This window comes from Meles meles, chromosome 8, assembly GCF_922984935.1.
Source record: "Meles meles chromosome 8, mMelMel3.1 paternal haplotype, whole genome shotgun sequence".
In the NCBI taxonomy this organism is placed as follows: Eukaryota; Metazoa; Chordata; class Mammalia; order Carnivora; family Mustelidae; genus Meles; species Meles meles.
The window spans coordinates 43,188,576-43,205,673 of NC_060073.1; the positions used below are offsets into that span (position 1 = coordinate 43,188,576).

Sequence of the window (17,098 nt, forward strand, 5' to 3'; positions counted from 1 at the left end):
CCGAATGGAGCCCATTTGCTCTGTTGGGATGCAGAACATACTAGAACAGGGTGACGTGGAAAGACACCAGAAGCTGGATTTGAATACTGGCTCCTACTGGCCGTGGTGCCTGTGTTTGTCACTGTTCTTTCCCTCATCTGTGAAATGGGAGAATAGGGCAGTTCTGGGTATCTGGGTGGGTACATGAGGAGATACTGCATTTCGTGGGTAGCACAGCTCCCCCAGAGAAATAGCTCTCACTACATGGGAGTCCTTGTACTTAGCCCCCGATCTAGTGTCAAAATGAAGGATGGTAAAGAATTAACACTAGGGTTTGGTGGGCAGTTCTCTTGGTGGAAGAATCTCTGCTGAAAGGCTTCCAAAAGGCATGAAATATTTTTTCCTTGGTTCCCTCTGGCGTGAAACATCTCTTCCATGCTGTGATGAGAAGCCTGTAATCTGAGCTTCCCCTTTCACATCCCTCTCAGTGGACCTGTTTGCATTCTCATCCCCCACCAGGGTTCCCAGGCTGGCCATACCCATTCACCAGAGGCTCCGAGGCTTGTAAGGGAAGGAGCTGAGCCATGAGTGGAAAAGTCAGCCTTTGAGGCCACGTTCTCTGGTCTTTGGAACAAGAAGCACAGTCCGCTGACAGGGCAGAAAGCCTTCAGGATGGGGTCAAGTGTATCTGTTGCATACACTTAAATGCAGAACCCGTCATCCTTGGGCTGTACCCTCAAATGACAGCTGGCCCAGCTCGGCCTGAAAAGGCAAGGTCTCTCCTTTCACCAGGTGGGGTTGCCTTGTACAACTCGTCCCTGGGCCTTGTGCAGAGGCAGCGGGAAAGCTAAGAAGGAATCATCCTGTTTCTATTCTGGGCCAAGAGGGCTCTCAGTTCCAAGGGCAGACAAGGAGGAGATCTGAGAAAGAAATCCAGATTGGGGGTCACGCTCATGCCCCAGGGGCCCATCTGAGCAAAAGATGAAGGGCTGTGAAGCCAAGGTCACTTTCCCACTGTGCCCTCACCAAACCCCAAGAGACACAAAACAAGAGAGGGCCTCTCACCAGTGCGGAGGAGAATAGAGCTCCGCTGTGTACAGCCCTCTGCTCCCTTTCCTGGTCTGGGACCTGGGCCGTGGGTATGAAGGGAATACACCTGCTAGAATAGTGCCTGTCCAGCCGCAGGGTATATGCTCTGAATCACTTGGGGTCTTACTAAAATGCAGATTCTTGTTCCTTGGATCTGGAGTGGGACCCAAGATTCTGGCTTCTAGCAAGACCTCAGGTCAGGCCCTGCTGCTGGCCCACTTTGTGACTGCACTGAGGCCAAGAAAGCATCAGGGTAATAATACAGAAACAAGAGCGAGGTCTTGTAGGAGGACTTTCTCTGGACTTCCATGGTGTTCTGGGAGCCACAGCTCCCAGCAGAGATAATTTCACTTCTTCTGGCCTTTGGGGCTCCCCAGTGTGTTATTCTAGAGTGAGAGCAGGGCCAGGGCAGGGCTCAGAGATTTGGATTCAGATTTGACTTGCATCAGGTACGGGCTTGGAGCAGATCCAGGAGCAGAGACACAGGGCTGCGAGGGTGGTGATGGGAGGGCAGATAAGAGAGAGAAAGGTGGAAAGGACAGAGGTGCTATTGTGTTTGGGGTGGGGGTGGTCAGAGAGGAGCAAAAGACACAGAGCCCGGTGCCCTGACACTCAGTAGCTGTGACCCCTGGGGCAGGCGTACTTTCTGAGCCTCAGTTTCCTCATCTTTATAAGCAAGTGTTAAAGATTGAGACTTCAGGATTAGGATGAGGATTAAATAAAGCAACAAATGAGAAAGCAGGCAGCGAATTGCCTGGCCCGTGACAGTATCCAATATCCAATGCATTTTGAAATAAAAAGAAAAAAAAAAAAAAAAAAAGCAAATAAGCCTGTGTAGGATCTTGACAGCCAAACAAAGGAGCCTGGCTTGTGCTGCCAAGAAGCCGGTCGCAAATTACTCCCAACTCTTCAATAAAGCGAGCCAGCCCCCCTCCTTCCTCTCTGCTGAACTGGCTCTGAGCAATTATGAGTACTTAAATGGAACTCAAACAGATAAAATTATAGAATTCAGTCCTGAATGCAGACCTCTTGCTAATTCTCATTAATCTTTTGCTTTGGTCTCAACTGGTGTGATTCCACAGACCCCGATTTCCAGGAAAAACCAGCCTGCTGTCTCCCCTGACAGCTTCCAACACAAGCAGCAGGTTGCCGGGGACAGCACAGGAGCAGGGCATCCTGGGGACACGGCACTGCCTGGGCCCCGGGCCTTGAATCTGAACTCTCACCAAGCTAACAGGAGACATGACCCATTTTGCAGGGTCCCCAGTAGAAGCCCTCAGAAAAAAACAGCTCCAGAATGAATCCTTCCCAGTCAAACAACTACAGCAAAGGAGGCAGCATTGCCAGGAAGGTTCTGTCTGCGAGGCCGGGTGCAGACCCCCCTCCTCTCGGCTCTCCCAGCCTCTCCCCCGCGGTTGCTCAGGGCTCCTGGGCTAGGCACAGCCTCAGCCACTTTGCATTATCTTTTCTTTTTAAAAAATAATATTTAGAAATGACTTTGGGCCCGGAAACGTAAACATTTCCACTAAGTCATTTCTTTCCCCCCTGCGGTGTATTTTTTTTTTTTTTAAGTAGAGAGAAACAAAGCCAGCATTTCACAAACAGAACAGGAGGGAATGAGGGTAAACACACTTAAAGTCAGCATAGAGGTGTGTTCCTTTACCCTTCTCGTGAGAGAATCTTAGATGGGGCTGAGCTGGAGGGGAGAGCCAGGAGTTTCTCCTGATGGCCAAAAGGTCTAGATGAGAGCCCAGAGGCCGGGTAGGGGCCTATCGCCATACCCCTAGGTGTGTTTCTCTCAAATATTCCTTGCCTTACCTCTTCCCCTTGACCTCTCAAACAGCCAGCCACAGTCCTGTGTAGTGGTCAGGAACGCATCTGGGCTCACTCACCGGGACACCGTAGGAGAAGGTAATTAACTTCTCGGAGCCTTAGTGTCCTCACCAGTAAGTGAGGGTGATATTACCATACGCATCTCACGGGGCTGCTGTGAGTTTCAAAGCAATTAATACCTGGGGGGTGTTGAGAACATTGCTGGGCACAAAGCAAAGCTCAGTAATTTCCTATGTCCCAAACCACCCCTGACTAGCATGCCCCCAACCTCTGATCCCACCCGGCACACCCCAGTGCTTCCTTGGCTCCCCACATCGGTAAACGACGACCCCATCCTTCCGATTGCTCAGGCCCCAGGCCTTGGAGTCATGTTTTTATTCCCCCTTTTCTCTCAGACCCTACCAGCAGTGCAGGGCAAATTTTATCAATTCCCCGTTTAACGTGCATTCAGAATCTGGCTGGTTTGGCCCAGCACCAACACCCTGCTCCAAGTTGGTGTCACCTTTTGTCCCCACGATTCCAGTAACCTATGCTATTCGCCCCACCTGAACCCCTATCTCTCTTCCACACAGCCTCCAGAGTAATCTCTTTAAAGCATTTAAGTCGGATTATGTTTCTCTGTTTAAAACCCCTTTACCCGGAATAAAAGCCAAGTTTTCACTAAGGCCCAAGAGGTCCAACGGGTCCAACCCTGATGCTCCCTGATGCTATCACCTCCTTCTTTTCCCCTTGCTCGCTGCCCCCAGCCGCACTCTCTTCCTTGCTGTTCCTTAAACCTGCCAAGAATGTTCCCGCCTCGGGGCATTTGCACTTTCTATTCCCTCTGCCTAGAACACCATTCCCTGAGAAAACTTACGGCTCCCTCCTTTACTTCTTTGAGGCTCTGCTCACAGGTCACCTTACTGGAGAGGTCTTTCTTAAACCTCCTGTATAAAACCTTTGTTAAGCACTATAACCATTTCTCTGCTTCCTTTTCTTTTTTAGCTCTTATTGCTGGTTAATATTATAAATCTGGGGCGGGGGGGGTAGGTTCCTATTTTCCATTCTCCTTCCTCTATTTTAAGCACTAATGTAGCGGCAGCATAATTCCTGTCCCCCATTGTTTTTTTTTTTAAGATTTTTTTTTTTTAATTTATTCATTTGAGAGAGAGAGAGCATGAGAGGGAAGAGGGTCAGAGGGAGAAGCAGACTCCCTGCCGAGCCGGGAGCCCGACGCGGGACTCGATCCCGGGACTCCAGGATCATGACCTGAGCTGAAGGCAGACAGACACTTAACCAGCTGAGCCACCCAGGTGCCCCCTGTCCCCCATTGTTTTATTCGAAGTCTCTAGAAACATGCTTGGCACATAGTAGGTGCTTTGCAACTATTTCTTTCTTTCTTTCTTTTTTTTTTTTTAAGATTTTATTTATTTATTTGACGGACAGAGATCACAAGTAGGTAGAGAGGCAGGCAGAGAGAGAGGAAGGGAAGCAGGCTCCCCGCTGAACAGAGAGTCTGATGCAGGGCTCCATCCCAGGACCCTGAGATCATGACCTGAGCTGAAGGCAGAGGCTTTAACCCACTGAGCCACCAGGGCACCCCACAACTATTTCTTGAATAACTATCTCCCTCATCCCGGTCCCCCTCTAAGGCAGCTCCATGCTGTGCCCAGAGTGGCCTGCCTACAACTCAGCTCATATGATGTTCCTTCACTGCTCAGGAACCACCAGTGGCCCCTTGCTGCCCACAGGGCAAAGCTACTGTTACATACAGAACGCCTCTTGTGGTTCGGTCCCACCCAGCCTCAGGTCCCACTGCTGCCATCAGAAAGCCCCAGGCTCCTAGAGCAGTGGAGCGCCATTGTCCCCTGAGCGGTGGTGCTTTGCTCATGCTGTTCCTTCAGCCTGATCCCCACGTTGGACTATCACTTGAGCAGGTTGGATGTGCCCCCCCCAAAAGGTCCATCCAGAATCTGTGATGGCGATCTTTGTTTGATAAAAGGGCCGTGGCAGATGTAATTAAGTTAAGGATCTCAAGATCAAGGTCAGCATAGGTCAGGATGAGGTCTGAGTCCAGCCACGAGTGATCCTCATGAGGGAAAAGACAGAGGAAAGACACAGAGGACAAGACGATGTGTCTTGTCAGAGATTGGAGCGATGGGACCCAGGCCAAGAAACACAGGAGCCCCAGAAGCTGGAGGAGGCACAGAACAGACACTTCCCCAGAAGCTTCAGAGGGGCAGGACCCTGCCAGCAGCTTGACTTTGGACTTCTGGCCTCCACCACTGTGAGAGAATAAACTTCTGTTGCTTTAAGGTACTAAGTTTGTGGTCATCTGTTGTGATGGCCCCAGGAAATGAACACCCTCCCTTTCAGAACTGTTGTAGAGATGCCGTCCTTGCCTCCCAGTCCTGCTGGGTCCGAGGTGACCCTTTTGTACTTAGATGACCCTGCTTCCCCGGCCAAAGATGACTGGACTGAGGATGGACAGGTGGCTCACATTGGGCTGGTCAGTGTCGCAGGCATTGGAAACCGTCAGTGAGACCCCAAGACACTAGTAGGGAAAAGTCACACAGGCTCACAGCTGGGCTGCGTGGCATCGTGCGGGTAAAGGAAGCTGAGAGGAGACTGGACACTGACCACAAAGGAGACCAGGGGTCCTGGCAACTCCCCGACTCCCACAGAGAAGGTCCTGTTCTTTGCTTCCAAAGTTTCCCTTGTATTTCTCCCATATCCATCCTCCCTCTGCCCTACTTTTGCTCGACTTGGCTTTTCCCTGAGAAGGCTGCTTTTCCTTGCAGCCACATCAACCCGAATCTAGCAGCTGAGCTCCCATGTCACCTCTGTAAGGGCTTCCCTGACTCTACCATGTGGAGAGAGAGACCCCGGCGCCTTCAGCTCTGTGCCCCCATCAAGATTCACTGTCATCATTTGTGAGGTTTGCCTGCCATCCTCCCTGGGGCCTGGGCTCCTCTAGTCATGGAATGATTTTATTAGATGGGTCCCGATTTCCCAGTCAGCTACCCAGTGGGGTACAGTGGTTGGTGCTACAACAGATGAATAGATGAACAGAGGAATGAGTGCTCTGCCCTTGAACCTGGAGTCAGGGTGGGCAGCGAGCCGCTCATGGGGGCATGTGATGGGGCACACATGTGATGGGGGTAGGAGTAAGTAGAGGGGTGGTCGGTGGGGGTGGAGGTCAGTGCTGGGGGACGCAAGGGGAAGGAGGATGTGTGGAGGCGGTGGCATGGGTGACAATGACCGCGGGAGCAGGCAAGAAGGTAGTGTGGAGCAGGGAGCACTTCCCACTGGGGCGTGGAGGGAGGAGGGAAAGGCAGCACCTGGGGCAGGTCAGGGAGAGGGCTTGACTTGAACAGAAATTCCAAGGCGGGAGCTGTGACGGGCGGGGGGGCATCTGGGGCACCCGTCCTGGGACCTCCGTCAACTCATCCACTTAGCTGACGTCCAGCCAGGCTCTGTGCCCAGTGCCAGCTCCACAGCGATGACAGATAGCAGAACTCAAATGCCAGACTGGAGCTCTTAAGAGAACAAGACTGTATCTGCTGTTACAAGGACCAAGACATAGTCAGCACGTAAGCAAAGCATGTGCGGAGCACTTTACAGTTTATAAAGTGCCTGCTTGCGTACTGACGATTGCAGAATCACATGGCAGAGGGGAAAAGCGGAGATAGTTGCTGCAGAGAGCCCGAGTTAAGGTCTTGCATCCACCATTTGGTGGCTTTACAACCCTGAGCTCAGGACAACCAACATGAGCTTCAATTTCCTTGTCTGTAGAATGCGACCGACGGCTAGTGTTTATTGAACACCTAATGTATGCCGGCTCCTGTTGTAAGTCCTCTTATACGTATCTGCTATCTGGATCATCAAAACGACCCTATAAAATAGGCACTCTCCTCATCCCCGTTTTGTAGGTGAGGACACTGAGATCCCAAGAGGCTAAGTAACTTGCCCGACAACTGCTCAGCTGAGAAGAGAGATTTGAACCCATGTTCTCAGCTGCACTGCTACACTCTAGAGACCACAGCCCTACCTCCAAGGCTGTGGAGGAATCAGTCAGATTAATACACACACAACCAGCTAGAGGCTAGAGGTAAATACTGGCCGTGGTTCTCCTTCTGTCCCATCTGGTGGTGGCATCACCCTCCTCGGCTGCTCCAGCAGAAACCGCAGAACCTGGCATCACTGATGGCCCAGCCCAGCGGTCACTCACAGCAGGGACAGTGCCGCTCTGTGGGGGGGGTACTGTCTCTCTGAGGGGGATGCCGGACCAGCAGATAGGGCAGGCCAGAAGTGCCAGGCTGCGCGCACGCCAGGAGCGCCCGTCAAGCAACAAGCCATGTGAGCTGGAGGGTAAACACGCCGAGACATCACTTCCCAAGTCAACGACTCGCAGGGCGGTTCCTCTCTCAGGGTCTGTTTGGAAGCTAAGACAGGGAAGTGGATCAGTTTGGAGAGAGAGGAAAAGAAAAGGTATTATGACCTGTCGAGGCTTGAGATTTTTCTGGATGCTGTCAGGGGAAGAGATAGAAGAGAGGCACAGGGAAGCCCTCCGACGGAAGGGGAAACTCCTGGGAATGGGACACAGGCACCAGCTCTCCCGCACACATGGATCCTAGAGCAGATCAGCCCCTCAGCCCACATGTCATTTGACCCTTCAGAAAGACTGGCAGTCAAGGGATTCCGGGGCAAGAGCCCCTGTGCCTCTGGAGTAGACTGCAGGGACATTCCTCGCAACTCTGGGACATGAGCATGGAATGGGCACAGAATGCAAACAAATAAATTGCCATTGTCGAAGTAAACTGAGACCCGGTTTCATAAGGCTGTTTTCTTTTCTTCCCACCAGCCCACACTCCTCTGCTCCAAGGCCACACTTGTTTGCTTACTTTCTTAATCCCAAACCCTCTGCACCTTCAAAGGGCCTCTTTGTGTCCAGGAGGAAGGGGAGCATTTCTGCCTCGTGGACACGGTTTTCCAAATGAGCTTCCAAATGCAGAAGAGCCCAGATTATTAACAGTAAGATAGCACTGGGATTCAGGCTGGTGGATTAAATGAACAGGAGGCAAGAAAAAAAAACAAGAGACAGGATGCATTTTCATCAGGTTCTTCCAGACAAACAGTTTGTGGTTTCATTGGAAAGGATGCTCAGGAGGAAAGAAACCAAAGAACATGGTGGGGAAAAAAGCAAATTCCTGGCTCAGCATTGTGGCTTCTTCCCTTGACAAGATGGGCATGAGGGAACAGGGACAGGACACACTGAAAAGGGCTGAGAGCCGGCCAGCATGATGGGGAAGGGGACTCGGTCACCTTCCAGTGAGGGCGGCTTGAGTCACAGCACCTGGGCTGGATCCAAAAGGTTCCTGGCCCATTTTATTCATCACTGAAGCAACAGAAACACTAGGAACAGAGGGCATCTGGCTGGAACTTCCCGGCAAGTTCCACATGGGGAGAAGCTTTGAGAAAACACAGTTGGAGTGAAAAATCAGCACAAGAAATTTTTAAAAAGAAAAAAAAAAAAAACCTGGCTGGGAAAGAATATATTATTCAGAACTGACCCAAGAAAACTTGGGGTGAGGGGGGATATTTGCACTGAGATGCACCCTGTTCCTCAGTGGTTCAGGTTTTTCTAATAAGAAGTAGGATGCCCTAGTGAGAAAGGGCTTGCCCAAGGAGCCAAGCCACCTGGGAAGGAATGCCCCAGCTATGCCACAGACGGGCTGGGTGATCTTGGACAAATTCTTGACCTTTCTGTGTCCTTTGGGTTCCCCATCTCCATATCGGGGCTGATGCCAATAAATGTACTTACTTCAGAGAGTTAGTTGTCTGTGAGGATGAAATGAGTAAGTATGTCCTAAGCACGTTGAGAAGAATCTGGCATATAATAAGTAACCAACATTTGTTAGCTGTAACGGCCACACAGTTTCAATAGACACTAGCTCCTTGGTACTACAATATTCTCACAGGTGCAACAGAATAAAAGTTAAAACATCAAAGCAGCAAGAAAGCAGGTCAGACCCAAGAAGGATTCCCGGAAGCTAGGAGACCACTGTGGCGCCTGGAACAAAGCTGCAGATGGCCTTACCTGTGCACAACTCCCAGGGAGCCCAGACGGCTGATCGCTGTGCAGGCCACGGGTGCAGTGAGAGCTCTGAGGTCCCCCTGGCATTTCCAAGTTCACGGTGCGGCAGAAAGGCCCAGTTAGACCACAGATCAGAAGTGTGGCTGAGATTGGGGCTCTGCCCCCACAGAGGAAATGGCACAGCCCCTCCTTGCACTGAGACGCAGCTCTGCCATCTGGATGTGCCTGTCGCTGCTGTGGTTAGTGACCGGGGTCTGGCCCTCCCCCAACCGGGCAGTGGAGGGGCAAGGAACAGACATGGTTCCCAGCTGGAGGCCAGCAGCTCTGTGGTCCCTCTGTGCGGCAGGTGACGAGTCTCAGACCCTCCTGCCCTTGATAGCAGAACCCCATCTCCACCCTTTGCTCAAGATAAAGGTCCCAGGCTTTTCCCTGCAGAGGTATCATCAGGAATAACGAATGGCCATTTCAGACCAACCCATGCACCCCAACTAAATCCACAGTTCTGTGCAAACACTCCTCATGCACCCCCAGAACCCCAATTTTTTTCAGTTAGCCTGCTGCTGCTTGAGAATGAAAGTGGAATCAAAACAAAGACAAAGGGCCACTATCAGTAATTATTTCTGAAGTAACAAGCAACTAATTGGGACTTACTGTTATTAAAAACCTATACTGCAGGCAGTAATTAAACTACAGCTAACGAGGATTTCAGCACCAGGCTCTGTGGCCACCACTCCATTCCCCTCATTTCCGGGCGGAGGGGTCTGTTGTTAGAGGAAATGAATGGCCTCTTCATAGTCCTCCAAGAGATCTTAGTCATTTCAGAGATTTCTGCCGGGGAAGTCAGTATGGTCAGGCAGTGGGGCAAGACAAGGCACAAGTGTGAGAAGCCTAGGGGTGCATGGAAGTTTCTAGAAGGGCTGCCATTCCCTCTCAGGATGATGACATCATGCCTTTGGGAAATGGCTGCAGGGTACTGTCAAGTCAGTGGGAAAAGAGCTGAATTGGCTCTTGTATAAAAAGGTTTATTAAGCACCTCTAACCTATCAGGAGCTCCAAGAGATGCATATACACGTCAATTCATTTACTCCTCCTAATGGCCTTAGGAAGGAGGTGCTATCGGGAACTGCTTTATAGAGGAGCGCACTTGGCTCAGAGAGGTGATGTCATCCGTGGGAACTCACCTGGACACTACACAGAGGGAAGCCAAGGTCGGAACCCAGAAGGAAGGGGAACATTCTTGCCAGCAACATGGTGACGTGAGCAGGTGTAGAATCAGGGGGGACAGCTGGGTGTGGTCACCTTCTAGCTGCCTGGTGGGCTTGTCAAGTTACCCAAACATTCCATGCCTTACTTTCTGCATCTGCACAGTGGGGATAATCATGCCTCTCTAGTGGGTTTGCAGTATAGACTACACAACATGCTGCATGGAAGGCGTTCAGCACAGTGTTTAGTGGGTGACGAGCGTTCAGTGAATGCTAGCTGTTATTATGGGTGCTGGTCTGATGCTATTAGAAGCGGCACGTTGTGTTGGCTTTTTATAATAGTGGAAGCCATGGAGATCGTCATAGAGTGTCTGTCTGCCTCTGTCTCTTGGGAAAGGGGCAAACAAATCCAGAGGGCTGGCTCTGCTCTGAGGCCACTGCCCTGGCGTTCAGGGCAGTGGGAAGCTGGCCAAGCTCCCAGACAGCCTGTCTCGGGCCGAGAGCACAGAGCCGTTGCCTCACCAGCTTGTAATGAGCTGCGTCTCCATCCTGATTAGGGGAACAATCTTCACTCAGAAAGACTCAGGGGAAGGAAGTGACAGCGTCGTGGGGACAGGGCATAACCTTGCCTCCCAAGGAGGGGCTGGCTTCTGGGGAGCTGGTGACTTGAAGGTCACAGCCCAAGAGGGTGCCCATCTCCAGGGAGGAGGCTGCACAGTCCCCACCGGGGCAAGTCTGGGTCAGAGGAGGAGACACACTGGGGCCAGCCCAAGCCTCTGTCTGCAAGCCGGGGAGGCAGCTGCTTGCAGGCTCTGGTTTGCCAGGAAGGCAAGCAAGGAAATCAACATTTTCTGGGCACCTTCTGGGCACCAGGCCCTATGCCAGCCTTATGATATCACCACTGCCATCCACATCGTCCTATTAAATAGAATGTGAGGGCACCGTCTTTTCCAAAACTGTGGATTGCAACCCATTACTAGGTTATGGAAACAGTTTAGTGGGTGACAAATAACATTTTAAAAATAACATGATTTTTTTAAAAAAGGAAAAAGAAAAACCAGAATGTTTCAGAGTGTATGGCACAGGGTACGGATTAGTATTGTCTCACGGAAGCTGCATTTCTTTACTGGGAGTGTATTTGGGAACTGTGTTGTAAGAGGGATAGAAATCATGCCCATTTCATAGAATTGTTGTAGGGATGGAATGAGTTAATACTGTAAGTGGTTAAGGCAGTGGAACGGTGGCTGCCAGAACCACCCTTGTGCCCTTGGAGATGGTCCAGTTTCCACGTACGCACCCACAGTGTCCTGAGTCTCTGTCTTGAGGGTGCTCTCTGGCTGTGGGGATACACTCAGCCCAAGCACGGGGCAGGTAAACTGTGGTCAAGTGACTAGCCCAGGAGCTACTCTCAGCCTCTAAGGACCAGGAGCTGGTGGATAAATAGCTGCCCCTGTGCAATAATTCTGAGCATCCCCCTCCCCCAGTGGCCCACAGCAGCACTAACTTCCTCATCTCCCTGCTCCTCTCTCACTCTGCTTCTGGGGGTCCCCTCCCAAAACAACTTCCTATATCTATATCCTTGTCTGGTACCTAATCTTATTGTGGATGAACCCAACTTAAGACAAGCAGATCTGGCACAAAGTAAGTCCTCAATAAATATCAGTTTGCGTGAATCACATTCATCTTGATATAGGATCTGTGTCAATATTTGATATGCATCATTTTGTTTAATCTTCCCCCAAACCCTCTAAGGTAGAAAGAGTGATTGTCCCCATTTTCCAGATAAGGAAAACAAGGCTTAGAAAACTTAAGCTCCTCGATCAAGGTTACATAGAAATCTTGCATAGAAACCCACAGAAAAGGGAGGGCTCCATTCTGAACTCAAGTGTGTTACCAAAACCCTTGTTCTCAACCTCAGCACTCTGTTTAATCTGCACAGCCATGCTGCCCATCAATGCCTGTTGCTTTTCCCATTTGAGAGATGTGCAGATGGAAAGTTCAGGGAAGGTAAGCACTCGGTTCCCACACTAGCCACTGCCAGGCTGGGACCAGCACCAGGCATTCTGACTCCTGGCCCTATGCTTCCCATGACAGCCGGCTGTCTCCCAGCACCCTGGGAAGGGCAGGCACGGGAGAAATCCCCTGCCTTATAAACAAGACCCCGAGGTGGAAACTGGCCAGCTGTCCATTAAACTTGCAGTACAAGGGGCGCCTGGGTGGCTCAGTGGGTTAAGCCGCTGCCTTCGGCTCAGGTCATGATCTCAGCGTCCTGGGATCGAGTCCCACATCGGGCTCTCTGTTCGGCAGGGAGCCTGCTTCCCTCTCTCTCTCTCTCTGCCTGCCTCTCTGCCTACTTGTGATCTCTCTCTCTCTCTCTCGCTGTCAAATAAATAAATAAAATCTTAAAAAAAAACCTTGCAGTACAAGAGAGAGGTAGGATGCACATGAAAAGAAGGAACAGTCTTAGCAGCTTTACCAGGACTTCCAGACAGAGCGAAGTCTGGCTCATGGCTTGTATCTCAACTCTTCAGCCTGTTTAATGGGGCTGATGGCCAGGTATTAAGTGCCCTACAGATGGCTGGCTTCAACTTCCATCTTCTCATTCCTCCAAAAACTTCCTCCAAAGTACTGGGAGTTGCATGTGCCTTCAGTCTGAGCTCCATCTGCATACAGCTCCCTACAATTATCCACTAAACACCTGCTGTGTGCTGGGCATCGTGCTAACCTCTTGCTTCCTCAACCGCCTCTTCCAATAAACCAAAAAAATCTTAGTATCTTCTTCATGGGAACGTTATGAGGATCACATGAGCAAATGGTACAAACCACATATCTACCAAAGGACCCATACCTAGCATATATAAGGACTCCCAATACTCTGCATTAAAAAATGAAACAATTCAATTAGAAAGTGAGCAAATGACACGAATAAGCCATTTTACCAAAGAGGATATATAGAAGGAAAACAAGCATGTGAAAAGGTATGTAACATCACTAACTATTAGGGAAATGCAAAGTAAGGCCATGATGAGATGCCACCAGACACCTATTAGAACAGCTAAAATTTAAAAAAAAATAGTGATAACAAATGCTGGTGAAGATGTGAAGAAACTGAATCATTCCCACATTGCGGGTGGAAATGTAAAATGGTACAGGTGCTCTGGGAAACAGTTGACTCTTTCTCAAAAAAACAAACTGTACACTTGCCATATAACCCAAAAACTGTACTCCTGGGCATTTATCCCTGAGAAATGAAGACTTATGTTCAAATAACTCCTACATATGGATGTTTACAGCAGCTTTATTTGTAATAGCCCCAAAGGGAAACAACCCAGATGCTTTGAATGGTTAAACTATGGTACATCCATACTCCGGAATATTACTCTGTGACAACAAACGAACACACTATTGATACACACAATAACTTGGCTAGATTTTGCTAAGGGAAAAAAAAATCCTATCTTACAAGGTCACATACTGTGTCATTCCATTCAGATAACACTGTTGAAATGAGAAAATTCTGCAGATGGAGAATCTACAATGATTGCCAGGAGTTAAGGATGACAGAAGGAAGAAGGCTGGTATGTCTATAAAGGGGTAGCCTACAGGAGGTTTTTGTGGAGATAGTAAATCTTTGTCTTGTTTGTGGCGGTGCTGACACAAATCTACACGAGTGATGAAACCACATGTACCTACATATGCATCATCATAACAATGTCAATTTCCCAATTTTGGTACTGCTGTAATTGTAAGATATAACTCTCGGGAAAAAATGGGGGAAGGGTATGAGGGATGCCTCTATGCTTTTTTAAAAAGATTTTATTTATTTATTTGAGAGAGTGAGAAAGAGAGCACAAGCAGGGGTAGGGGAGAGCGGTAGCAATAGAAAGAGATTCCCTGCTGAGCAAGGAGCCGAATGTGGGACTCTATCCTAGGACTCCAAGATCATGACCCGAGCTAAGGACAGATATCCAACCGACTGAGCCACCCAGGCACCCTGCAAATCTATGTTCTAAATGAGTGTCTAAGTAAGTGCCTAATCAATATTAGTTCTCATTATTATTATGCCATTTTCCTTGTTACTATATACAAGGCACTTCATTTAATGCTCACAATAAATTTATGAGGAAGATTATTTTTACCCCCATTTTATGGACCGGACTTAAGCACATGAGATAACTTGCCTAAGTTCACATACCCAAAAACACCTAGAAATTGAAGCCAAAATCCATAGACCTCCCATATACATGTGGGTACAAATGCCAGTAAGATAAAAATCTCTGCTCTAGTAAAGCTTATAACACAGTGACTAAAGTAAGAGATGTAACTCAAACCCAAGCAGAATGTCATATATACTGTGTAAGTTCTGTAGGAGTATAGGAGATGGAGGAGTAAAATTCCAACTGGAGAGATCTAGGAAGGCTGCGTGGAGGAGGTGGCATTTTGGGATTGTTTTGAAAAATGAGTAGGAGGGGCGCCTGGGTGGCTCAGTGGGTTAAGCCGCTGCCTTCGGCTCAGGTCATGATCTCAGGGTCCTGGGATCGAGTCCCGCATCGGGTTCTCTGCTCAGCAGGGAGCCTGCTTCCCTCTCTCTCTCTCTCTGCCTGCCTCTCTGTCTACTTGTGATCTCTCTTTGTCAAATAAATAAAATAAAAAATCTAAAAAAAATAAAATAAAATAAAAAATAAAAAAAGAAAAATGAGTAGGAGCTCAGTAGATGTAGAAGGAGTAGTGGTGCAGGAAAAGGCAAGTCAGGCAGAAAGAACCTGGTCATTGAAGGGGTGGAAGCACTTAGAGAAGGGCAACAAGCCCCAGGTAGCTAAAACAGCTGGCATGTGACCAGAGCAGATGCAGATTAAAGAAATGTGAGCAGTCAAAGATGACTGGCTTGAAATGATAGGCTAGGGATTAGGCTTGTTCTCCCAGCTTTGGTTCACTGTAACCTCCAAAATCTGCCGTGGATGTTGAAAGAGCAATGTCTACAGTGCATGTACAATGAAAACAATGTCTACAACAAGGGGCCAGCCTTCCGTTTATGTTGAAATAGTCATGCAGAGCTACACAGGGGATTTTGAGCTCCCAGTAGGTGAAGAGGTCCTTGAGGTCCCTTTTAGGACCTCCAGACAAAGTTTTTCCAGGGTCCTTTCAAAGCCCAGCCCCAGCAGATCCTGAAGGTAACCTCTACTTCTCTGTGTCCTAGGGCCCCACAATGGTTAGCCTGGGCTTTGGAGTGTTATTTCCTAACAGTAGGTTAGGAACCTATCACACTTGTACCTATTTATCTTCCTTCTCTGACAATAAATTCTGTGTTGCTCAGGATTCAAGACTCTCTAGGTCTTCATTGAACCCAGCTTGGAGCTGACCTCATAGAGGTGTCCAGATTCAATCCCATTCAGTTGATCTGGTATTGACTTATCAGGGACCTGCTAAGCGCAGACCCTGTGCTTGGGAACAAGACACAGTCCCCTAGCAGAGAAGAGAAAACCATGGTGGTGTACAACACACCGGGAAGTGGCTGTGCTAATGGTCTAGAGGCAAAGGGATAGGAAACGAACCAGACAGTGACTGGTAGAGACAGTCACATGTGCATCACTTCTCTTTGAAAATGTAGAAGTGAAGCCTCATTCTCCATGAGAATGGGGACTGCTGGTTGTGGTGTCTAGAAATTCTTAATGCAGCTAAACTGAGACAGAGATCGTGCTTCTGTCTCAGTAAATATATTGCAATGGTGACATGATGAGACCTGTAATTTTTTTTGCTAAGGTCATGAGTGAAAATTGGAAGTAACATGACCTCCATATTAGAAATGTATTAAGGAATAATACATTTTAGATCATTAGCCCAAACAGTAATGTACATTCTGCAATCCGACTTCCAGAGCTCTAAGGTGAATCATTTGAAGAAACTAGAGTCCAAAGATCCTAGGTGGGAAATTGATGAAGTATGTCATTACTATGTCCATATTCAAGTGAAGAGAAAAGTCGCTCAGCTAAGAGAACCGTGACAAGGCTAACTGACAGACAGTGGGGGATGGAGAGGTAACATAAGATCTTTCAAAAAGGCCTATCTTGAAGGTTAGGTGATTTAGACTTTGCAGGAACTAAGGTGACTTTGATGAGTAGTGGAATGAATCATAACATGTAAAATTACTTAAAAATTTATTGGCTAAAAATTTTTTTATTGACTTAAAAAGTTGTGGAGCTAGTATCTGATTGTCTGTGGGTGTTTACAATTAGGATTGCTGCTCAAATGTCCACTTTGCTTTGCCTTCACTGGACTATTCCTGGGGCCCATCTCAGCTGATGCTTTGGGAAAATGATTTTGAGCTGTATAGAGAGCTTTTCCAGATGTACACTCAAGCTACCAAGGAAGAATTAGATAAAAAGGAGCAGCTGAGAGGGACCTCAAAGATCCCCTGGGACAACTGCTTTCAACCTTGATTTTCTGGAGCCTCAGGGTTCCAGGTGGGTAGGGAGATAGCTCTGGGGAAGGGGATGCTGAGGGCCTGGGCTCAGAACATTGATGTTCCAAAGAGGTTGGAGGAAAGTTTCCATGGTTTAAAGGTTCAAAACCTGCTAAGCTAGTCCTACACAGCTATCATCAACATCATCACCATCATCATCACCACTAACACCAGCACCATCATCATCATCATCACCACCGCCACTGCCACCACCGCCACCACCATCATCATCATCATCATCATCACCATCATCACCATCATCACCATCATCATCACCTTTTTTCACAATATCTGATGTGGAACAATTTGCATGTGTCAGATGCTGTTAAACATTCTTTGTGTGTATTATCTCACAATCCTCACAGCAACTCTAAAATGTAGGTACCATTATTATCCCATTTTAACATAGAAAAGACTTTGACCCAAGGGTTATGTAATTTGGCCAAAGGACACTGATTC

General features: G+C 48.7%; 1 non-coding gene across 1 annotated transcript; it reads left to right on the forward strand.

The window, feature by feature from the left end:
* Positions 1-15,793: 15,793 nt before the first annotated feature.
* LOC123950196 lies at positions 15,794-15,930 on the forward strand. The gene has a single exon (XR_006820186.1). It is a non-coding gene; the product is annotated as a small nucleolar RNA SNORA1 (small nucleolar RNA).
* Positions 15,931-17,098: the final 1,168 nt, after the last annotated feature.